Source organism: Pinus tabuliformis, chromosome 5_2, assembly GCF_031772625.1.
Source record: "Pinus tabuliformis cultivar Carrire ecotype Pingquan chromosome 5_2, CPIR1, whole genome shotgun sequence".
NCBI classification, from domain to species: Eukaryota; Viridiplantae; Streptophyta; class Pinopsida; order Pinales; family Pinaceae; genus Pinus; species Pinus tabuliformis.
In genome coordinates, this window is record NC_142306.1 from 165,687,911 (window position 1) to 165,714,482 (window position 26,572).

At 39.8% G+C, this 26,572-nt stretch overlaps 1 protein-coding gene across 1 annotated transcript in view; it reads left to right on the forward strand.

The window, feature by feature from the left end:
• The first annotated feature begins 2,650 nt into the window (after window positions 1-2,650).
• LOC149158069 (cyclic nucleotide-gated ion channel 1-like) overlaps window positions 2,651-26,572 on the forward strand; it is a 418,588-nt gene continuing 394,666 nt past the window's right edge. Inside the window, exon 1 of the mRNA XM_089436102.1 lies at window positions 2,651-3,164. The gene's annotated coding sequence lies outside the window, so the exon portion shown is untranslated. The remainder of the gene's footprint in view (window positions 3,165-26,572) is intronic.

A 26,572-nucleotide genomic window follows, 5' to 3' on the forward strand; every position in this document is an offset into this window, starting at 1 on the left:
AGTACGCATTAAGCAATTCATTCAGCAGCAAGTGTCTAGGGCAGGTCTAGGTATTCTGGTGGGTGAGTTTGTAACCAAGGGAAGGGGTAATGCCATACCCTCCTAATCCTTATTGGCTGAAGGGAGTAGTAAGTAAAGTATCTGGTGGATAGCATGCTCGTAAGTAATATGCTAGGGTAGGCATGCATGGCAGTCATTATATACGTAATTACGTCATTCATTGGTGACTTCGAGACCAGAGATAGTGACATTCATTATATATGTCATTATGCCATCTCCTACCTCTCCCTCCTACCTTTTGGCCTTTCAATCTCTCCTTTAGGGACGAAGTCACTCACTCATTCCGATGCCCACCACCCAATAAGCATCAAGGAAAGCACACTCAACTGTCAAGGATGCGTAAGCAGGCTCGACTGTTAAGGATGCGTAAGCAGGCTCGACTGTTAAGGATGCGTAAGCAGGCCCTCACCATATGAATAGTGAGTGACTTCCATCCCTTTTTTTGACTTATTTGAGAGGGGCCACCCAATAAGTAAATTGAACCTTTAGGTACTCGACCATAAGGACCTTTAGGTGCTCGACTGTTAAGGATGCGCAAGCAGGCTCGACTATAAGGAGAGGACCTTTAGGGTGCGTAAGCACGCTCGACTAATAAGGAGAGGTACTCGACCCCAAGGGAGAGGAGAGGTACTCGACTGTTAAGGAGAGGAGAGGGAGAGGGATTTATCGCTCGACCATAAGGTCCGGAGGCGCTCAACTGTTAAGGAGAGGGCCGCCATCACCGCCATCGCCGCCATCGAGAGGAGACGGGCTCGACTGATAAGGAGAGGAGAGATTGGTTCATTCTTTATATATGCCATTACAAAACCTCCGCCTCCTGAAAATGCTAAAATAGGAGGGAAAGATGTGAAAACCTCCGCCAAGCTAAAATAAATTAGTAGGATGCGTAAGCATGCTCGACTGGCCGCCATCGAAATATGTGAAAACCTCCGGGGATTGGGGTGGGTGGGTAAATAGTGGCAAAATAGGAGCTAAAAGTTCAAAAAGCTCCGCCCCCTCCTAATTGGGTGAAAATGACAAACTATAACGTAGTCGAAAGAATGAATGCATAATGACATATATAATATATGCTTTTCATCTCCCTCATTCATCAGAGTGGGATGGAATCATTACATATATAATATATGCAATGACCCACGGGAAAGGACATTCTTGCTCGATGACCGGGGAGAGTGAGAGGATGCTACAGCAGGCTCGACCATAAGGTGTCGTTAGGCCGCTCGACCATTCTCTGTCAGGCATGATCTACGTCAGACGCTTTAGCAGAAAATGCTGCTATTATCTATGTCATTATGCATTGATGTAATAATGCATTGATGTCATTATGCATTGATGTCATTATGCATTTCAATTAGTCATTACGCTTTCTTATAGGCGTACTTCCTTGATGCTTATTGGGTGGCCCCTCTCAAATAAGTAACTAACGCTACCCCGGCCCGTCTGTGTAGAAGTTCGAGAGGTCTGTTGGCATCTATCTGTACGGTAACTGTCCCCTCATCACCAGGAATAAGGAGTGACCTTTTGATTGATTATCCTTTCTTTCTTTATATTCCTCCCCCCCACTGGATAAGGCAGCCCAACCCCCCTAACCCGAAGTCGCCGCCCACTCGTCGCCGTCCCTTGCCTTATTGCTTGCCGGTGGTAACCGAGCCATTCATTACCCAAGGAAGTGGAATCCAGCCCAGAACCAATGACAGTCGAACCAACCAAAGGCCGCCCATGACACAAGCTGAAAGCCCTAGAACAAAAGGAGGGACTCGTCAGACTATGACATGCATTTTAGTGCTAGTAGCGGGAATGGAGAGGCAGGCAGTGGTGAATTGGAGACAGGGTACGAGAAAGAGAAGCTCGGTACGAGTGATCGGTCTGATGACGACAAGCGAGGAACTAGATAGAGAGAGATAGATGGAATCGGGTCGGGCCAAAGTCCATCCCATCCTCCAACCACAAAGAAAGGGTAATTCCCTTCCGACCGATTTCGACTCCTAATCCTATCCTACCTAAGGCTTCCTCCTTCTCCTTTTTTCTAACTCTCCACTGCTTCCGCCCCTATCCGGCCGGGATCCACACCCGATTCTTCCGTCCTACGTTACCTCCTTCAGAACCCATGAGAATATCGAGTATGAAAACAATTTAAAAATTGACAACATACACCATTTATTTGACAAAGATAAAATGAATAAAAAATTAACAACATACACCATTTATACACCATTTATTTGACAAAGATAAAATCAATCATGGTACTAGCTTTCCAATCAAACTTATAACAGAGAATCCAACATAAAAAAATATCTAAAAATGAGTTAAAATTATTATTATCTTTTATCCTTTAAGCTGTTAAGTGTCGTGTACGTCATTAAATCATTCATTCATTCATTTTATATACCCAGAATTGATTAAACGTTTCCGCAAGCTGTAGCCAGAAAATGAGCAGACAAGTTTTAGAGGTCAACTTTAAGTAGCAGACTGGTATTTGAATAAAGAAAAGAATGTTTTTGGAATTTGTAAAAATGCCTGTCAAATGCGTCAGGGCCCATGGAAATGGTCTATCAGGGCCGTCATGACTTTGACCACAGGGTTTTGTCCGTATGTCCTTCAGCTCAATATGCGCGCCAGCCCTTAGAAACTGCCGCATCTCTGCATATATTAAATAAAAATTAAGATGAACCAAAATAGCAAAACAGCTCGCTCATACAAGAGGTGTACAGCTGAGCTCCTTGTGAACACCCGAATAATTCATGATGATGTGAGTTATGAGCCGCCACCTCAATTTCCACTCGCCATTCATCCTGACGAAGATACTGAAAGACGAAGCATCCTAGGTGGGTATAAAGTTATTCAAAGTCACACACCGAGAAAGCTCTGGGAAAGTCTCATTGTCCGTACAGACAGCACCCACTGCCAGCTTTATCTTATCGCACACATGGCCGTAGCCGGTGGTAATATTTGGGGATTTTTTTGTGGGCTAATTCGATTGCCCACCAAAGCTCCGATTTAGGTGGCCGATTGCACGGTTCCCTGTTCCCCGCCTGCAATCGACGAAGCAGCCACGACCTCCGTTGGATTCCAGATACTACTTCATCTTCATAAATTTACATATGGTATGCACTCCCACTCCCATACATTCAGTACACCCACTACCCATTGTAATTTGATTTTCAAGGTATTCTGAAAACCATTCAATTCAGTACTTGCCACAGTGATCAAAGGACCAAAGTATTTGAGTATATCCAAATTTCTCTATCTTTTTGGAAGAATATGGTGTGAACAACACGGTGAATAATTACTGTTATTTGGGACTGAACTAGTGGGATTTCAACTTGAACACAGTATTAGCTATGGAGTCTGAATTGAAAGCTGTCCTGATGTCTATTCTAATTTTCCTTTCCGTTTATCTTGCTTTTGTTATGCCTGTCTATCTTACTGCCTGCCACTTTAGGTTTTTGATGAAGAGTGCCCATCCAAGTCACCGGCTTTCATACATCTAATTGCAAAGTGATTTTCAATAGGACCAGTGGCGAGAGAATTCCGTGCGGATCACAAAGTCATCCAATACTTCATTTGTTCCTTTATGTCCTGCATGGGGTTTATCTTTGCTGTAGCTGCGGTTTATTGATACAATTAAAATTTATTGAAGGTTTAAGTGATCATTATATTTTTGGCTTAATTAAGGAATTCTCAGTCATGTAAAATGAAAACGCATATGGCCAGGCATGTGTTCAAATTCAAAACTATCTATAGAATATTCCCAAAGATGAAACAAAGCTTAACAGTTTTTAATGAAGATTTGAGTTATGTAACCGGCAGATGTTTGAAAAGTAGGATGTTTACCAGATTACCACCACTGGAAACTGTCTTATTGTGTTTCCAAAAAACTGAAACGAATTCCTACATACCATTTTATATTAACCGAAAGAAAGTGATTGCATGCACCTCATTGAAAAGCAGTGTAGATGTTTCCTTTTCATGCAAAAGAGTATGTGAGAATACAGAAGACTGTCTGTGTGAAGACAAGGAGCATTGAGAAAGTGATTGCACGCACCTCATTGAAAAGTAGTGTGGATGTTTTCTTTTCATGCACAAGAGTATGTGACAATACGGAAGACTGCCTGTGTGAAAACAAGAAGCATCGAGGGAACCAACAAATTTTTATATTAATGGGAGTGTTTAAGGAAAAAGGCCAGTAATCATGGCATGTTCAATTTCCTGAGTACAATAGCCTTTATATAATCACACACCCTTTTCTTCATGATGCATTACGCTCTATTATGTTAATTTTTCTCTAAAGTATACACCTACTAATAATAAAATCTAATTCCTAGTTGCAAGATGCTTGCTGAAGTTCACCATAAAACTCCTATTTGGACTACTGGTCTTTGCTTCCCTTGATATGATTCAAGTCAACCTTCATTTAGGTTTGCTCCACGGGTAAAACAGCAAGTCAACTGCTTTTCCCCAGAAAACTGAGTCTCATATTACCAAATCACAAAAGAAAATCATATACAATTCAAACATTTGGTACCTCTTTCAATCTAACCCAAAAGAGGCACCATCTCACACGGAGCCCCGCAATCTGAGTCACCAATATACTTTCTAAGAACATGTCCTTTAGCAGCTATTTGAATTATTAAACCATCCAAGAACTTGTGAAAACCCGACTCCCATAAGTAGCCTACATTAAAAATTGAATACACAAATACACGGAGATGCCAAGTATGATATTTTATTATGAATAGAAGTCATTGGCCACAACAAGGTAGATTACCTTATATTTCATACATGAGTAGTTCTGCTACCTTCTTGACTTAACCATTTTATATTAGTGACACTTTGTTAATCTATATTGATTAGTTAATCTTAATTTGATCTTTAACTATCTAACTCCACCCCCCTAACATAGAAATACTATCTTTAACTATCTAACTCTCTCTTGATAGAAAGGTTCAATATTTTACAAAGATGATTACAATATTATAAAGGGCGAAATTCTTTATTTTCAGTTGCTCATCATCTCCACATTTTGTGTTAGTTTTTGGAGCATCGGATGTGTTCTAGCCTTGAAATTTTGTGGAGAGGCTAGAATACAAGAGATCTCCAAAACTTAGAAATCGTTTATGGAAATTCCGCCTAGAAATGACTTAATTAGATTATTAACCAATTTTTTAATATTTCCTAAGTCTAAACTTAGAGAATATGGTTAATAAATCAGTATTAATTAAGTCAAGGCGATAATCATCTAGAAACTCACACAGATCGATCCAGAGAATCCTAGCTGTCGATTATGTTTTAACCTTGGTCGTTGGTGCTCCAACAGAGGATTATAAGAGGAGGACGATGTGGTGATGGAGAAATGACTCGAGACAATTGAGTAGTTTGATTTCTTGGGAGATCGATTTCCAGAGTAGCCACAGTCAGTTGCCGGAGAGAGCTAGAGATTGAAGCAGTGAGTGAGGAGCAGAGACAGTGAGGCTGGAGGAAGCATTTCAGATCCAGCCAGTGCATTTGCAGAGAGGCAAAAGAGCCACAGAGAAGATGACGCAAGGGCTGCGCAGTAGCTTTTAGAGGCAAGATCGAATTTCCCAAGTGGCATCAAGAATGCCTCAAGTAAAATCAAATTCCATGATGAAATGACAAATGTATATTGGTGGGAACCAATGTGGGGACAATTTCCCACAAAAATCTCCACCAAATATTCTCCCAAATCCTCCCAAATGTGCATTAATTCCACAAATTCGAATTTCCCAGTCAAAAGTTGTTGCATTTATGTCAAGAAATTTGATTTCCTTGAGCACATGTCCTTTCTTTGATTTTAGGAGTCCACATCACCTTGGGACTTCACTTTAACTCCTCCATGATTTTCCACCTCATTTTCACATCATTTAGCATGTGTGGATATTTATTTTTCTTCATTTATTTAATTGCTGGCTCAATTTATTGCCACTTTTTCCACTAAACTTAAGGAAAAGTGGGGTTTGAGCGTCTATAACACATTTTTAATCTCGCAAAGTGTGTCTTAGTAGAAAGTTGACGGTGAGAGGTGCAATTTTTATTACTCACACCCCATACAACTTTTCTAGACAACACTTATTACATTTCATATACAAATTTTATTGCAATTTCCGCCTTGAGGGAAATTTTAAAGATTAAAATATGACCCCTAGACCTAACCAAATTCCACAATTTTTTTTGTATGATATAGTATGGTAATTTACATTGACCCTAGACACTAGTATTCACCCAAGGCCTCACCATCAAGCCGTACTCTGACTTTGAGGTATATTTGGAGGAAAAAACTCAATTAATTATGAAGTCCTTGCAAGAAGATGATAATTAATTAAGTAAAAAAACCTCCCAAAATAATATGTGAAAATTTTTAAATAGAAATCTGGCTGCAGTGATTAATATTATTTCTTATACTTATTAACTCAGAAATAAGTTATTCACGATGTTCTTATGACAAATATCGAAATAAATTCTACTACAACCTTCACAATCAAAAATACCGTAGAAAGTAAATGCAAAGAAAAACATCGGCACAAATACAACCACGATGACATAGTTAATTTTGGACAATCGTCCCCAGAAAAACCCAATGTGGGAAAACCGGTGCAACAGATTAGGGTTTCTTTATTATTCTTCAGAAAAAATCTCATGTACAAGTTACAACTAGTAGAATAGAAGAGGATTCTCTGTGAGAAAATTTATAGATGCTTCCTGACAAGTTTTTGATCCAAGAGAAGTGCTTCTCTTCCCGTTGCGTCTCACTGCGTCCTAGCGTCAACCTTCCCACGTTATTCCAGCGTCAAATTGCCCCATGCAGTCCCAACATCACACTGCCCTTGCGCCGTCTCTCCCTGCGTCACAGCTTCTGCGCTGTCCTCCCTCTGCTCTGCGTCTTCTTCCCTTGCACTCCCGACTGATGCTGATTACCCTCACTCTCTTTTCCACCTGCAACTCTCCCTCTGATTCGATTTTCTCTTGCCGAACTTCAACCAGTGAGAAAATCGATCTTACTCGGGTAACTGAGTATCTGCCTCTGGTGTGTTCTCCAAGTGCCCATCAAGCCTCCTCTTATAATCCTCTCATTGATCAATCAACGACCTAGATTAGATCCTAATCAATGGCTAGGATCATATTGACTTGATCTCTGCCTTCTTCTAGAAGTTTCACCCACAGTTTAGATTAATACCCATTAATTATTTTAATTTCCTAAGTTTAGACTTAGGGTCCCATTAAAAATAATTAATTATTTTAATAAAACTGTCTCCAAGTGGAATTTCCCAAAACGATTTCTGGGTATTGGAGAATGCATGTGTCCAAGTCTCCTTGCAAAATTTGAGACTTAGAGCACATCCGATGCTACCAGAAATCAACACTCCCTCTTAGCGAGGAATGTGCTCTAGTAATGCAACCTGCTGAAGCATCACCCTGTTTTGTAACATCTCCCTCTGCGCTTGCTGATGTCTGACATCCTGCCCACCAACTACTGCGCAAATGCTACATCTGTACTACTGCTGACCCTGCCACTTGTCAACACTGCATCCGTACTGCAACTCCCTCTGCCACTGTAACTGAGAAATCACCTGTTTCTGCTACTGAAACGGATTCTCTACCATACCCATCTGCTCTCTGAACTGAATGAACTTAGCTCTTCCTAGAGCCTTTGTGAGTATGTCTGCTACCTGATCTCCTGTGGGGACATACTGCAGCTATATTGCCCCACGCTGAACAAAGTCTCTGATATTAATGTGTTTCGACTGATCATGAAATACTGGATTCTCAGAGAGTTTGATACAACTCTGATTATCACAGTAAACCTTGGTTGCTTCCATCATTTTTCTGAACAAACTCACAAGCAGTTTTCTAAGCCATATAGCTTCGCACGTAGCTGTGCTGGCTGCCATATATTCTGCTTCTGCTGAGCTCAGAGCTACTGACTTCTGCTTCTTGCTGCACCAAGATATCATCCCTGATCCAACACTGAAGCAGTACCCAGAGGTACTTTTTCGGTCTACTGAACTACCTGCCCAATTTGCATCTATGAACCCATTCAATCTGACATCCTCCCCTTGGGAGTATTTCAACCCATATCCGACTGTTCCACGCACATACCTGAGAATGTGTCTAGCTGCCACCCAATGCACCCTTTTTGGTTCCACCATGAACTGACTAAGAGTGTTGACAGCAAAGCAAATGTTTGGCCTAGTGTTGACCAAATACATGAGCGACCCAATGAGCTGTCTGTACAAGGTGGGGTCCACTTCCTTGTCTCCTGATGCATCTATTTTCTTCCAGTTGGTGATCATGGGAGTAGCCATGGGTCGACAATCCTGCATTCTGAATCTCTTTAGAATCTCTGTAGCATATCTTCCTTGCCCAAGGAAGATCTCCCCATTCTTCTGCCAAACTTCCAACCCTATAAAATAATGCATCAACCCCATATCCTTCATGTCGAATTCAGCTTCAAGATTCTTCTTGCAATCCTGTATGAGCCTGGATGACCCTGTTAAAAACAAGTCATCCACATATAATACCAGAATAAGTGGCTCATTCTCTACCATCAAATAATAGAGATTGGGATCAACATCACTTTTGACAAATCCCAACTGCTGCAAGTAACTATCAATCCGACCATACCATGCTCTGGGTGCCTGCTTGAGCCCATACAGGGCTTTCTTTAATCTGCATACATGAGTTCTCTTCTTATGAGTTTCGAAGCCTTCAGGATGTTCTATATACACCTCCCTTCTATCAACTTGTTCAAGAATGTTGTCTTGACATCGATTTGGCAAATCTCCCATTCCATATGAGCTGCTAGGGATATAACGGATTTGATAGAGGTATAACGGGCAACTGGGGCAAAGGTCTCTTCATAGTTTATTCCTTCTTTCTGTGCGTACCCCTTTGCCACGAACCTAGCCTTGTACTTCTCTATACTGCCATCTGCATCATACTTGATCTTGTAGATCCATCTTGATCCTACAACTGATCTATTCTTTGGTCTAGGTACTACTTCCCATACATCGTTCGTCATGATAGAGTTGTACTCTTCTACCATGGCATCCACCCAAACTTGGTGTTGAACGACTTCCTGAAAGCTAGAGGGTTCTTCAACCTGAGCTACCAATGCTTGGTATCTGTCAGGTTGTCTACGCTGCCTTTTCTCGGTTCTAGGAGCTCCAATAAACTTCTCCGCATCCCTTAGTGTTTGTCGTACATCTCTGTTGGTTCGAACACTGGTGGTGGGAGGCTCAATCAACTCCTCCTCCTGATTGTGTCGTTCCATTTGCTGAGAACTATCTGGATTTCCTTCTTCTGAGGAAAGACTGGTACTGATCATTGTACTCGATCCAAGTGTCTGTCCTCCTGCTTGTCCTCCTTGTTGCCCCTACTACTCCTGGACTAATGGAACATCTACTGACTGACCTTCTGCTGGCATCTCTCGAGATTTCCTGAAAGCTCTATCCTCCATGAACTTTGCATCCCATCTCACTACAATCTTCCTGCTACTAGGAATGTAGATTCTGTATGCCTTTGAGGTCTCACTATATCCTACGAGATACCCCTTTTCTGCAGTCTGATCTAGTTTACTGCGCTTCTCGTCTAGAATGTGACAATATGCCACGCTTTCAAATATCCTGAGATGACTGACTTCTGGCTTCTTCCCTGTGAAGACTCCTTCGGGCATTTTCTTCCCCAATGCTCTATGAGGAGTTCTATTCTGGATATACACCGCCGTGTTGCAAGCTTTTGCCCATAAAAACTTAGGTAGATCCTGATCATACAACATAGCTTTGGCTGCCCCAATAATAGTTCTATTTTTCCGCTTTGCTACTCCATTCTACTCTGGATTATATGGAGTTGTCCACTCTCTTTTGATGCCCTCCTTTGCGCAGAAATCTGTGAAGTCTTTGTCCGTATATTCTCCACCATTATCTGAACGCAATACCTTTATCTTTTTCCCTGTCATATTTTCAACGAGAGCCTTAAACTCTCTGAATCGATCAAAGACCTCATCCTTGGTCTTTAAGAAATAGATCCAGGTTTTTCTAGAGTGATCATCAATAAAGGTGACGAAGTATTCGCCACCACTAAGAGCTCTTGTGGACATTGGACCACATATATCTGAGTGTATCAATCCCAATACACATTTTGATCTATTGTTACTTCTGGAAAAAACTGCTTTAGCATACTTCCCTAGAACGCATCCTCGGCATAAGTCATCATGCTCACTGCTAAGGGTTGCTACTCCTGTAATAGTCTTGTTGTCGCACAAAATGTCTAGGCACCGCGGCAACAGCTCAGATTGGGGGCTGTCACCCTGATCCCCAATCTCTTCGTTTAAGCTGTCTCCCTACAGCAAGCTAAGGGGGGTAGACCTTATGGAAAAGTGGAATGAATAAGAACTAGTTGGGAACCAACCAGTTCGGGAGGCACAGTGAAGCGATCAAGTACTTGATTAAGATTTAGCAAGACTTATAGGATTTGATTAGATTTTAAACGATTGATACCAGTGCCTTATGGAGTCAACGATCTTGCTAGGGAAATTAAGACCAAGTAATCGATTAGCAACTGCTGCTTAGATGAATGACTATTTTATATGAAATGCAAATCCTAAAACTAATGTGAGATGCAAGAATCTTGGTTAATTTTAGTTAAATGCCTATTTAAATGTGAACCCTTCAATCCTTTCTATGTTGAGCCTGATTTCGTAGTAATTGGCAGAGAGAAGATCAGGAGAAGCACACTAAGGTGTGATTAACGATACCTCTCCTGAAATTCTAACATACCCGGTGCCTCCGGCACTGCAGAGAACTGTGGCTCTGACGACTGCAAGGTCACCGTTTTAAGTACTATTAAAACAGGCTTCTCAAGAAAAGACGGATGGAGATCTATCTGTCTATCGACCAAGCTTATGCTTGGAAGTAAATTTTATCTATGCAAAGTTAACTTATATGCAAATGCACTGGAAGACGAGATGAAGTTAGACTCGAGAATGGGAATGTTAAACACACATGGACAGCAAAGAATAGGAAAGATAAATCATGTGAGTTCGTTTTTCTTATTAACAGGAGATGTGCATTTATAATACAATGTTGTGACTCTTGGGTTTCAGATCCCAAGGTCTCTTGGACTGCTTAGTCTTTTCGGCTTCCACACTAACCCTTTAGGATTAGGTGTCCAACATTCCCCCCCTTAATCCGAAGGGTTATGTATGAGTCCAAGAAGAGAGCTGTAATACAAAATGTGCAAAAATGCATGGCAGCACTAGGCTGAATGTGCTCTATGAAATGTTGGTAAAAAAGGGCGGTGGTTTAAGGATGACCACCAACACTGGAACGCTTAGTGCAGTTCTCGGAACTCTTCCAAAACTGGCAAGAAACTGAAGTTTTCTGCTAGAGGAAGTGATCCTATTGTTTCAAAGAGGGAAACCTTCAACCATAAAAGGGAGGTCTCACCCCGTATAAAAGGTAAAACTTCAACCTGAAAAGGGAAGTCTCAACCTGTGATGGTTTAAGGATAACCAACAACTCTAGAATGCTTAATGCAATTCCTGGAACTCTTCCAAAACTGGCAAGAAGCTGGAGTCTTCTGCTAGAGGAAGTGTTCTCAATCTGTTCACGGGCATCTTTGTCTCTGGCTACAACTCCGAAACTGGTGTGGCAGGTTGTGGCTCAGGCTCGCTTGATGTGACTTTGAAGCTTGTAGATGACCATCATTTCCCCCCCTGTCAGGTACAAGGTGAGAAGATGGAGAAAACTCAACTGCAAGACTGTTCAATATTCTGGAACAAGTTCTGACATGTGTTTGGAATATCTTCTTGGCTGTTGATGCCCATTGCCAAGAAGCGATCCATCCAAGATGAATCTTTGTTCTTGCAGGACGTTTGTTTCTGAAGCATCTGTGTGAAGAATGGCTGGTTTTATGACAGTGCTTACATGGATGAAGATCAAAACAGTGATCTTTCAAATGGCCAACTCGATCACAGTGTTGGCATTTCACAATCTGTTGTTGTTGTTGTTGTTGTGGAAGAGGGGCAGAGTCTGGAACAGCTGGAGGTGAACTGTCATGAGGAGCAAGTGAACTGTCATCAATGAATCCAGCACTCTGAAACTGAATGGGCTTTGAGTAGTCTGGAATATGAAAGGACAAGTCCTTGTCATATCCAAGACCAGTTCTGTGCTTGTTGTGGACAAGCTGTTCCCAAGGTCTGATGATGGGCTTGGGAAGTGCAGATTGAGTTTCTGCATCTGCATATACAACTGCTGCTTTATTTGAATGAACTGTAACATTATTAACATGCTGCTGATGGGTGGTTGTCTCAATGTTCTGAACAAAAACAGGTTCAGAATGGTGTCTATTTTGATGTAGCTCTTCTTGCTGTAGCTGTGATTCAAGCTGCAAAAAATCAATGTTTTCTTGTGCATGTTGTAAAGATGTTTGAATATCTTTGAGAGTGTCTTTGCTGACTTTAACTGTGCTTCCATCAGCAGATAATATTAGAGTGTTTAAAAACTCCAATAATCCATAAATTTTCTCCATTATTTAAACAATCAAACCACGTTTCCTACTTTCGTACCAAACCAGAAATCTGACTTGTAGAGCTCCAAAATTTGTGTAGCCTCTGTTAGAAAAGTTCATCAACCGTATAGCCTAAATTAAGTAAGCTCCTGTTTCCAAACTCACGCTGCCGACCAGAAATAAGAAATCCTTTTTGTTTCTCCTGCTTAATGGCGTATGGAAGCAACCATAATTAAAAACACACAATGATGTGAGAGACCCTTTACATAGAGTCACATGAGACAGCGTTACTTAAATGGACAACGATGGTATATGGACAGCGTATGCATATGGAGGTATGAGCAGCGCAATGTTATACAAGGAAACAAATAGAAAACAATGGTATGTTAATGAATGGAGAAAGCGTAAATATCAATGACTAGAGACAACATATGGTTAACGCTGCAATATCACAAGAATGGCCTCAAACTCTGTCCTGCTCTGGGTTTCTTGATAACAAAAATATCAGTTGGAAATAAAACTGGTGAGCTTGATGTCAGAAAAAAGTTTACAACCAGAAGAACTTTCATCTACTACAGCAATACAGGATGCTGAGTCAGCTGGAAGTGCATTGGAACCATTGTCAATGGCTGCACGTAAAGCTGATCCTGAAATACGATAACTATGTTCATGGTGTGCTATTAAGTCCTCTATGGGTCCAGAAGCTAACTCCTCATGCTGGTCTGTATGAGTTAGCAGACACTCTCAAAGATGCGATGCTCTGGAAACTGATAGGGTTTTCTGATTTGAAGAAAGATGTTCATCACAATCTTCAGCATCATCATCCAAATCAACCTTGTGATTATTCGACTCCTGAAGCTTTTCTAACTCTTGGTGCAAGTAAGCCTTCGTACAAAGATGAATGATACATGCTCATTTAGAAAACAACACTCCGCAAAACTCTTCAGCAGAAAGAGCACGAAATTCTGCAGTCATGTCATGAGCTAAGTTGGACCATAACGCTTGTCTCTGCACAGCCGCTCCTGTACTTTCTAAGAAGCGCTTCCTTTCAAGTGGAAATGATGGTCAGAAAATAAATGTCGCCCACAGATTGTTATACATTTGATTGTAAGATAAGCTGTTCCAGATGTCTCAGAGCTGGAAGATAAGCTGTCTTCTAGAGAGATAGAAAGAGGAGCCCTTTTTCACTGTCGGTAAAAGCTGCAGTGAAGACATGTTGGTGAAATTGACTATTTATTGTGATGCTGAAATAACTGGTCTTTATGAAGGAAAATCTCTCCAAGAGGCTTTATGAAACATGTGCCAGTGTTCTCAAAAGATATTCACATTGGAAATGTAACTCTCTCCAGTTTCTTTCCCACTGAACTTGACTTTGAATTTACCAGAAGAACCACTCCTCGCCCTGCTCACTGATTTTGATTTCGAGTAGCCTATTTTTAAATTAATTCAAAGCTGCCCCACTAAATTCTCTACAAAGAATAATAACTCGGCGGATGGCCAAAAGAGACACGAAGATCTGAACACGCCGTTGAAACTGACAACTCATCTATACATCCTCTCTGAACCAAACCCGAGACTATAAATACACATATCTAAGCCCCGTTGAGGCCTGAAACCAAGACCGCATGCGTGGAACATCAAAGACCTAACTCGCGATATCTCAATTGGGTCATATATCCCCCACATACCCAGTTCTCCAATCAGAACTCTCAGCAAAACCCATATCCATTCCTGTCACTATGCAAACTGATTTGTCTTGATTTAATGCAAAAGCCTTCAAGCAATATGCATGTATCTTCTACCCGAAACATTAAAAGGGTTTCTTAGAAGGGAGAATTCATGAACGATTTCTGCAAATGACCTTGGGATTTAAACATTAGCAGTAGCTGATTCAAAGCTTGGGAATGCAATAAAGGAGAAATTGAAAATTGAATGTGTACACAACAATGCTGTTATGGAGTTAATGCGAGGTCTGCGAACTCAGTTGAGTGAACGAGAGCCAATTTCAACAATTATATGCCAATTATGGGAAGAGAAATCCTTCTTGTGATGCAGACGTTAATGGTAATGGTGTTCTAGACTATAGAGAATTTGTTGCAGCTTCAGTTCATTGGCAAAGGATGGGCAATGATGAGCATTTGCATAAGGCATTTACATACTTTGACAAAAATGGTAGTGGATAGATGCCAAAGTAGCGGATGACAGCGTAAGGAGTTACAAGGGCAGTGGGAGCGTCAAATGAAAGAGCACACGTCCCACACAACTCTGCACTTCTCAGAAAACTGAAAAGGTCCAATAATATAACGACGTTTATCCACGCATATTTGAACTCAAATCACATCATTTCCGCAAAAACTATATGCGTTTTCATTGAAAAACTATAGCGTATAAATGTAACAACTTTAAACGGAATGGTGACTATACCACGTTTCCGGGTTCTTCAATTTGACAGCATTCTTTTCATGCGTGGATTGGAGCAGTGTTTTCCAGAATACCCTGCTTCTCCATCAGACTCCAAACCGCTTAATATGACAGCGTTCAACGAGACAGCGATTTTTCCTCCAACAATCAACGGAGCCAACGCATGCGCTTTTCATGGACCATTCATGATTACAGCAAACGCAACATAATTACAGCAAACCAATAATTACAACAAACGTATGGAGCAGAGCGCAGGTAATGGCAGAGAATGAGAGCGCAGGTGCAGGTACGGCAGACAAAACGCAGGTAATGTCAGATAGAGAGTCTTAAAATAGCCAGAGTCAGCAGATTTCTGACAAACAATGAATTAATGGAGCTTTATAGGTAATGGGCAGAACTGGAAGGTTTGCACAAATGACATATACATAGAGACCACAAAACAAGTGGCTCAAATATGAGCAGGGCCAGAATTCACCCGCTCTGATACCATGTTAAACACACATGGACAGCAAAGAATAGGAAAGATAAATCATGTGAGTTCGTTTTTCTTATTAACAGGAGATGTACATTTATAATACAATGTTGTGACTCTTGGGTTTCAGATCCCAAGGTCTCTTGGACTGCTTAGTCTTTTCGGCTTCCACACTAACCCTTTAGGATTAGGTGTCCAACAGGGAAAACACTTATGCCGCAAAAGCTCTCAATTACCCAAATGAAATGCTCGCCTTTTTTTAGATGAAAACTTAGAAAATAAACTCTTGAAGATACTATAGTTAAAACACTAGCTTATTTCAAATCTTCTTGATACAATTTAGCTCAAACAGAACAAAAACAACTTTGCAATTCGATATCAATGTCAACAGATGCTAAAAAAAAATACTTAGTCAATGAAACAAAGGATATGCATTTTATCACAATTCCATGACAGAGTACTTAATTTTCAGAAATTATTTTTTAGGACAGCAGTAAGAAAAACTTTATGACAACAGTAATACGACAATGAAAACAGTGAGCTATCAATGATATCTTTATGCCAAAAACGAAATTTTTCCAAACTTGCCGACATGAATTATCAAAAATTTTCAGCCTGTTGTGATGTGATTTACGAAATTATATCAGATCTAATATACTTATTACAACCAGTAATTAAAACATGAAATAAGCCTAATGATGAATGTCCAACTCAAGAAATTAATTCCTTAATGTATTAGACAACTTAGGAACTGATTTTAGGCTAATCCACATGAAATTTTTCCACTATTATATTTCAGACTTCAGAAACAGAATTATTCAGAGATAACAGTGACCCAAAATGTAGATCTATGCCAAATTCTTGATACACATCAAACATAAATGACTTATTAATGTATTTAGCAATTTTTTAGTTAATTTCAAACCACTTAGATGTGTTTTTCACCACTGTTAGAAAGGTATATGACTGCTATAGCAAACAATGAGGAAAAAGATGGTTTAAAGATCAAACCCTTAGGCCCTAGGCTTTAACGATCACTTGCCCAAGTTGGCAAAAAAAATTTAATATCTGAAACACAAATTTTTACCAAATTTTCTGTGAAACCCACCAATGATTAGCTTCATAAAATCAAATATTCAAATAAAAAATGGAGCAAGGGAATCTAGGGCCAATGAGAGCTAGCACTAGGCCCAATAGAACTAGCGTTGGGCTAGGAGAAGACAGATTTGGGCTTAGGAGCCCCAAAACTTGAAACCCTTGTTCTGAAAAAATTATTTTGCTTCAGATCTTCAGATTTATTGCAAAATCTTTAATGGTTGGCCTTGTAAAAAGATTTGGGATAAGATATTGCCCTTCAGGGCCTAGATCTGTCTCAAAACCCCCAGATCTATTTGAAAAATCTCGGATCTGAAGACTTACTTGGCTGCTTTCTCAGATCTATTCTTGCAAACAATCTTTGAGCCCAGATCTTGCCCTCCAGGGTCTAGATCTAGCTCAGATCTGAAGATTTACTTGGCTGATTTCTCAGATCTATTCCTGCAAACAATCTTTGAGCCCAGATCTTGCTCTCTAGGGTCTAGATTTAGCTCAGATCTGAAGATTTTCTTGGCTGATTTCTCAGATCTATTTCTGCACAAGTGAAAAGAGAAAAACCCAATACCCAATATGTACAAAAATAGAGAAAATCCCAAAAAACCCAAGTGTTAAAATTCAAAATTATGTTACAAAATTTCAAATTTACACGAGTAAATAACAGATCTATACAGATAATTTACAGATCTATACAAATAATTTGCAGATATATCAGATCTGAGGAGTATGAGTCCAACTCCGCTCCCAGATCTGATAATCTAAGGCTCTTAATAGCCAAATCTATCAAAATTTCCACAAAATATTTAAAAGATTTTGAAATTTTAGAGAGGTACTAGCCCAAAAATACTCCGCAGAAAAAAGATTATCGTTAGATAAATTTTGAGGCTTATATGAAGTAGGCTCTTCAGAAAATATGTGTTGAGAGTTGGCTGGTCCAACCGAGAACTATCCCCAAACGCTCAATGAGAACTTGAGAGATCTTCTGCAAACACTAGATCAACCATCAAATCAAGTAGAGAAATAGAACAACAATAAAATTATGAAGAAATAGAGATACCTGCTACTTCAATCAAGATTAAAAATGTTACCCTAGATCCAACAAACTGAATAAGATACCTGAATTCAAATTATTCTAAGAGAGATATTGATTGATAGTTTTCACATAATATTAAACAGAAATTAAAACAATGTTACCATAAATTCATGAAGAGGAACACTACAACACATTGAAACCCCAAAGACTTTTGCATTAATTCAAAAAAGTATACAAGAGAGCTTGAGAGCTTAGTACACAATTTAGAGATTGGATGATCTCAACTGACAAATGACCTCCTATTTAAAGATAAATCTTCCAACGGCTAGTTCGAGTGATCTTCGTCAAAGCAATCTTGACCGTTGATGAGAATTAAAATTTCTTTTAATCTCATTCGTCGAAATTTTAAATTATTGAGGAAATTCAAAATTTTCATTTAAATGGATTTTAATTAATTCAAAAATTAAATTTTTGAATTAATTTCCTCAAAATTTTGACTTTGACTTAATCCCAGGGACCAAAGGCGTAAAATTTAGCAAAATACTTAATTTACTTTAGTCCTGAGACCTTTTAAAATTTGAATTTTAAAGGACCCACGAATTTTGTCTTTGGAAAATTTAAATCTACCTAGGACCTATAATTAATTAAATTTCTGGCTTAGGATTTTAATTAAATTTTTGGCCAGAAAGTTTAATTAATTAACTTATGAGGGTATAAATTATTTTTCCAACTCTCAAGACACTTTACATCATGATTTCACACTTTTTACATCTCAAGGGGAAAAACCCATTTGCAAAAGACCCTCACAGACTACCCAATTATGCGACACAAGTATAATCCAACAAACCAAACAATTTGTAATAAAATAACCTAACCAAATAGTTAGGATTATTCCCAAATCACTTTTACATAGACTCGATCTAGAACACTAGGACTCCCCTAAGATCTCAGTGACAAAATCCACTCTGGCTTTGGGGTAAGGCTAAAGGAAAATTCTGTCGACCATCCGAAAATGGATCAGTGAGACAAAAAACCTCCCGGAATGTAGATCATCACCAGAAAAATAGGTTTACCTAGGCAATTACATACACGACACAGATCTGCTGAGATTATTTACAATTTACACATGCAGAAAGGGTTTACAATATAACATGATGATCAGGCTGATGATGATAGTTGAACGACACGGACACGTCGATCAGGCTCTATCCCTTTTGCGAAAACAGGGGGTGTACTGCTATGGGTCGTTGACACGTAGTGGTCAACAAGTCTCTCTGAGCATCCTCAGTGTTCCATGGTGTAAGTGTCCTATTCGCCTGTGCCATAATTCATTTTGTTCCTTTTCACCATTATAGTTGCTGCCTATCAGTGCCATTGGAGACTCAAGCTGCAACCTATACAATTTGTTGCTTCGAGTCCCAATTTGTCTCTTCTTCTTCTAGCTTGGATGTTTGACGTATACTTTCTTTCCTATGAAGTATACATCGTATCCCTTGTCCTGTAACTGGGACACTGAAATCAAATTCATTCCTAATCTTGGCACATGCAGAACATTGGTGGCTCGGATGCTGGTCCCTGCTTCCATCTGAAATGCTATGGTGCCTCTCCCTACTGGAGTACATTTCGTTCTGTTTCCCATAGTAATCTGGAAGTCCATTTGTTCTTCTTGATAGCTTGATAAATGTTCTCGTACTCCAGTCATATGAGCCGAAGCCCCACTATCATTGTACCAAACATTTGTTGACGATGAATTTGCTAAGCATGCAAATTCTTCTTCTAATCTAGTAGACAATTTTTGGACACTTTGAGTATCCATCTTTGTGCCATTTTCAAACGATTTCTGACGCTACCCTACCCCAGCAACTGCTGCAGGAAAAAACTGTGCCCCACCAGAGAAATCCCTCTTCACTGAATCTTTTGTTGCGTTGTTCCTTCTGCCGCTGACAGATTTCAATCTGGAAATCTTACCTCTCTGTCGACTCACTCAGAGAGAGCTTTACCACGAAAATTTAGTCCTCCTGGCTTGAATTGCGCAAACCCCCCCGAGATTCGAATTACTGCCCTTATAGGAATTTTGAATTCCTTTCTTCCTTCAATGTTGGGTCTTCCGGCTCTTTTCTTCTTGCTTCACCTCAGCTCTGATACCATGTGAAAATTTCTAAATAGAAATCCAACTACAGTGATTAATATTATTTCTTCTACTTATTAACTCAGAAATAAGTTATTCATAGTGTTCTTACGACAAATATCGAAATAAATTCTATTGCAACTTTCACAATTAAAAATATTGCGGAAAGTAAATGCAAAAAAAAATACTGGCACAAATACAACCACGATGACAGTTAATTTTGGACAATCGTCCATGGAAACCCAATGTGGGAAAACTGGTGCAACAGATGAGGGTTTATTTATTATTCTTCAACAAAAATCTCATGTACAAGTTACAACCAACAGAATAGAAGAGGATTCTCTGTGAGAAAATTTACAGACACTTCTTGACAAGTTTTTGATCCAGGAGAAGTGCTTCTCTTCCCTCTGTGTCTCACTGCGTCCCAGCGTCAACCTTCCCACGTTGTTCCAGTGTCAAACTGCCCCATGCAATCCCAGCGTCAAATTGCCCTTGTGTTGTCTCTCCCTGCGTCACAACTTCTGCGCTGTCCTTCCTCTGCTCTGCGTCTTCTTCCTTTGCACTCCCGACTGATGCAGATTTCCCTCACTCTCTTTTCCACTTGCAACTTTCTCTCTGATTCGATTTTCTCTTGCCAAACTTCGACCAGTGAGAAAATTGATCTTACTCGGGTAACTGGGTATCTGTCTTTGATTTGTTCTTCAAGTGCCCATCAAGCCTCCTCTTATAATCCTCTCGTTGGTCAATCAACGACCCATATTAGATTCTAATCAATGGCTGGGATCATATTGACTTGATCTATGCCTTCTTCTAGAAGTTTCACCCACAGTTTAGATTAATACCCATTAATTATTTTAATTTCTAAGTTTAGGCTTAGGGTCCCATTAAAAATAATTAATTATTTTAACAAAACTGTCTCCGGGTGGAATTTCCCAAAACGATTTCTGGGTATTGGAGAATGCATGTGTCCAAGCCTCCCTACAAAATTTGAGACTTATAGCACATCCGATTCTACCATAAATCAATATATTACTCACTTGATGATAAGGTCCCAGGCTACCTAGGCCTGTTACATGATTTGACTCCTCATACTAGTATCACTTTTACATTGGCCCCACAGGGATTGTGGAATTTGAGTACAACAAAAAATGATAAGAAGAAGAAGTAGAGTTCAAAAACTATGGTAGTGTGATGATCTCTAATGGTACAAGCATCCTTTGGTACATCCTTGGGCATGGAGTCTTCAAATAATCCTCAGGTGCCCCTCCAATGGTCAACACTACCTATCACATGTCCATCGGTATGTCTCCCTTCCGTGCTTTATATGGATATGATGCTTTATCTTTCACTGACATTGTTTTTGGAGATAGCTAGGCCCCAAGGGCCAAAGATTAGATACAGGAGAGCTAGGACATTCTTAAGGCTCTCAAAGATAATTTGCAAACAACCCAAAACCAACAGAAGATGTATGTAGACAGGCATAGGGTTGAGAGGCACTTTGAGGTGGGGGATCTAGTCTTCTTGCGCCTTTAGCCTTACAGACAGTCTACGCTGAAACAGAAGGGGGCCAAGAAGCTACAACCACGCTTTTATGGCCCATATCGTGTGACCAGGAGGGTTGCCAAGGTGGCATACGAGTTAGAGCTTTCGCCTGGGAGCAAGGTGCATAATGTCTTCCATGTTTCGTGCCTCAAGAAGGTACTAGGACAACATGTGACAACCACTGTGGAGTTGCCCCCACTGGATGATGATGGGCATCTAGTTTTGGAGCCTGAGGCTATTTTGGAGAGTAGGGAGAGGAGATTGAGGAGCAGGGTCATCAAGGAGTTCCTGATTAGATGGAGGAACCTGCCAGATGAGAACGCTACTTGGGAAGGAGCGCAGATATTACAACATCCAATTTTGTAGTTGCTTGGGGACAAACAACATCTTGGCAAGGAGGATTGTGATATTCCCACTTAGCAACCTAAAATATCAATTTTGACCAATTTTGTTAATTTTTGGATAGCAACTTAGGCAAAGTGGGTTGAGGGGTCCCACTTGCAATTTTGAGGAGAAAGAAGGATCCAACATAGGAAAAAAAAGGCAAAATCGATTTGATAGTGGAAGGTGGGGGCCACCCCAAAGAGGAATATACTTCCCTTGGATAGTACGCTTTCATGGAGGGAAGAGAGAGAGGGAAAATTGATGGATGGGACTTGTTACTGCTCAAACTAGCAGGGGACCTAAAGGGGATCCCTAAAGGGCAAATGCTAGACCAAGGGAAACAAATGGAGACTTAGCCCACTGTCACCTCAGCTAAGGCTCCCTACTCTTTACAGAATTTCAGTGATGGGAGGAAACCCGGTATATTATGGAGTCACCAATGAAGGATAAATCAACAAGTGGAGATGATGTGATCTAAATGATCCCTTTCCAGAAGAGGTTGAAGGATAAATATTGCTTGCTTTCTAAGTAAGGTACAATGTCTTCTAGGAGAAGGATGGGAGGATTTGAGGGTTAGGTTTGAGGAATATGACTTGTGGAAGAATTTCCCAATACCTAAAATTCTTATTGAAATTGGTAACCTGGATGGTTCTTGAAGAATTGCCTTTTCAAAGGAACGAGACCATACGGGACCAGGTGGACCTAGCCTAGGTTAGGAGGAAGGAGTTTAGCATCCAATGATGTTCTTAACCTAGACAAGGTAAGGGAAAGGATAAAGGAAAGAATATTTACTTAAAGATGCTGAATTGATCCTATAAGGCACTAGCCTTGGGGATGCTAGGGAAAAGTTTGATCTCGGAGCTAGGGCTTGGCTTTTCTCACAACTCCACAGTCAGAATGGCTTCAAAATTGGAGGAGGTCTTGAGGAGACACCATCACAGGAGAGGCTAGGAGATTGAACATTTTGGACTTGGCCCTGTCTCTCTATGCAAGGAATATGAAATTCACTAAGTCAGACAAGTTGAGCGAATAACTCAAGTAAATCCCAACTTGGCCTCTTAAAATTTACTGGACCCTTTCACCAAATTCATCCTCTTGGCACTAGGAGTTCCAAATTTTCTTTGACAACTTTTGACAAACAATTAATGTGCAAACTTTCGTCAAACAATTTGAAGAAATTCTTCAGCGAACACTTCAAAGATTTCATCAAACATATCACATGCAAAATAAGAGAATTGACAATGACAAATATCTGAGGCAAAACAGGGACTTTATTGAGGTTGATCTTCAAGAAATTACAAGCAATAATGTCAATGGTAAAACTTGGAACTTGCTCCAACTGATACAGAGGTGAATATCTCTTGTTTCATTGATATGGAAACACTTGGAGCACATACAAAGACAACTTGGCCCCTTGGACAATGTATCTTGGGTTTTGGATGAAATTCTGCTACAACACTTCAATTTGCTACAGGAAAATGACTGATGTGCAAAGAACAAATACAAAATTTCAGTCTTAGAGAAATGATCAGAATTTGCTCTAGGCTTGATGAATTTGGCCAACTGTCCTGAAGGTGGGAATAATGGTAAATACGTCATTCCAAGTAGAAATTGACCCTCGGGGAACTTGGTCCTTTGGAGAGAAGCCACAGATCACGAATTCCTAAGGAAATTAACTTCTTTGACCTGTGTGGAAGATATGGACCAAGAGAACTCACTCGACCCTCTTTAACAATACTACTTGGCCTCCCTTGCTTGATATAATTGTAGGATGAATATGCTCGTTCTTCCCTTCCTCTCTGCTTCAGATTTGGAGATTCGATCCTTTTTACTTTAGAGAATACAAACTTTTACAATAAACCCTGAAATCACACAGTCTTGAGAACGAATCTGAGATCGCCAAAACTAATTTCTCTTTGTCACTTCCCAAAAGAATAATCCACGGACTAATCTGCAAGTAAGAAATCTTGAGGCTGGCAGGAAATCCAGCTTTGATACCACTATAATATCCCAAATAGATAAATTTCTAATGATTCCGGGATATTATAAGATGTTCCGTTAATTTTTAATTTTGAAAATTTACAACAATGGCAATTTCACAAAATTGCAGAAATAATGGGAATGAGAAAACACTGCAAATTTAGCGAAAATGGAACAGATACTGGAAACTCAACTTTGTTTATATAATATATGCTATGACAATAGAAATAACTGAGATATAAGAAGAAATGAAGCACCAGTTGAGGATCATTCAGATCCTCACTCCACTATCGCTGAAGCTCTGTGAAACTCTTGGATGAAGTCTCCTCAAGGAGTGCTGGGGTTTCTTCCAACACACACACAATGGAAACCCAAGGGTTTTCGTCTTGGGGTTTGTTGCGGCCCGAAGTTGGGAACTCCATTCTCCAAACCTCTCTTTAAACAAATAATCAACCAAACTAAGATGTCCCAAATGATCACCTCCTCCTCCTTTTAATGACTTGATAGACAGATCTCCAATTTTCTAGAAATATTTTATTTTGATTATTTTAAGATTATTCTAGAAGCTCTCCCTTGTCTTCATCTGAGTGACTTTTAATTTTATTTTATTTCACTTAAGTCACTTTTGACCTTTTTCCTTGAATTGATCATTTTCCCCTTCTTTTATTTAATTAAGTGACTAATTAAAGTCACTTTTAATCCAAGAAACTGCTAAATTGCCCCATACTTTATCTGTTCGCTTGAAGTCACTTCTCATCATCCCATCCTGTAGATCTTTTTGTTCTGGTTCCAACGAGCTATTACACTAAGGTGTTCCACCAAATATTCCTCCCGGAATGCCATCTTAAGCGTAATTAATTAAGTTAGGCTCAATAATAACCCCGTTTTATGGGAATTATCAAAATGCAACAGAACCAAAAGCAAGATGTGCAGATGATAGAATACGCCAAGCGAATGTCATCAAATCCCGTAAAACCCCTCAAAACCCCTCCTGGACCCCTGATGATATAATCGTGTTCTTGTGGCCTGGCGATCACATACCCTGGAAATACACCCTGGTTGTACGATAGGGGAAATTGAAAATGGGGACATTACAGTGCTTGCTAGGTGGAGTAAGTGATTTATGACTTCTTTCCTAAGTCTAATTTAGAAAAGTACAATAATTAAAGTCAATTAATTATTGTGGACTATTAAGCCAAATTACTAAAGATAAATTACTAAGGATTTAATCTCGACCGTCAATCACTTAGGAGATTACTGTTATGGATTTGGCTTAATGAAGTTATAAAATAAGCATAAAGGAGAGGTGAAGACACACAAATGGAGGAAGTGATTTTCTCTAGAGTGAGAGGCTCAACTAGATTGAAGAGATGGGAGGAAGAGTGCAAGGAAATTTCCGGAGTATTTTCAGGAGGCCAAGTTCAGGAAATCAAGAGGTCTAATAGCTAAAGCATAGAGGAGGTTGAGTTGTGGAGAGGTTGATTTATCCAGCAGGCCATTTTGCTTGAGTGCACATGTAATGTTCCAAATTGAAAAATTTGGCGGTTCCTCGAAATTTAACTCAACAAAATATTTTAGATAAAATTTCCATTCATTTAACAGAAAAATGTATCAAATAGAGTATTGCAAATAATAACACAATGAGCAGGAACAATCTTAGCTTTAATTATAATAGATACACTGGGGTTACATGCAAATACAACCAATATAGCTGAGATAAAAAACTGGCTTCAAGAATCTGCTCCAATGCTGCACTGGCCTTCCAAAATTGAAATAAAATGCAACTGCTAAGCTCTCCTGTGAATTCTAGATGAATTCACCAAGGGGAGATTTGGCTACTCACCCACTCTCATTGAATCACCCGTGGGTTTCCGTCCTGGGGCTACTGCTGAAGCTGGGAGCTCCTAGTTCTCCAAACCTCTCCACAAGAAAAATACTCAACCCAAGGATGTCTCCATATGGTCTCCTCCTATTTTATAGATCTGATGGACCCCTCAAGAAGCCTTTATTTTATTATTATTTTAATCACTTAGTATTTTTCCCCTCCTTTTATTTTAATTAAAATACCTTTTTAATTTGGGAAAATGGTAAATCGGCCACCATCCCTCCTTAGGCCACTGAAAATCACTTTCCACCATCTCATCCTGTAGATCTTCTCATTACGGTTCCAACGAGCTATTACACTAAGGTGTTCTGTCAAGTATTCCTCCCGGAATGCCAACTTAAGTGTAATTAATTGAGTTACGCTCAATAATAACTCTGTTTTTCGAAAGTTGTCGGAATGAAACAGAACAAAAGGAAACCTATGCAGATGATGGAATATGCTAAGCGAATGCCATCAGATCCCATAGAAACTCCTCAAAACCCTATAAAGCCCCTCCAGAAGCCCATGGGTCCGCTGATGGAGTAAACTTGCTCCTTTGACCTAACTGTCTCCAACCCTGGAAGTCCATCCTGACCACTCAATAAGGGAAGCCAGAAAAAGGAACATGATAGCGCAGGGGTCATACAAGAAGGAAAGGAGAGGGCTGATTTGCTGGTCGTGGAGGCCGAGTTTGTCTAGGGTCGAATTTGTTAGGAGGTCAATTTTCTGGTGGGCTGAATTCCTTGGGCCTAGTTTTTCCAGTGGGGGCTAAGTTACAAGTTCTAGCTGTGCATTTTTCTGTGTATTGTTATCTATGGGTCTAGGCCCAGATTTTCCTGATGATTTTAATGAAGGAAAATTGTTATGGGTGTATATTTATTGTTGTGATGTGATTGATCTCTCTGATTTTATTTTTTCCACTACAAATAATTTATTTCAGAAGTTAAATACCAATGATTTCTTTTCATAGCAATTTAGAATTTTATTGAATAATTTTCTAGGAATAAAAATTGTTGAGGTATAAATTAATCTAGACTGGTATTAGAAATTTAACAATAAACTACTTCTCAT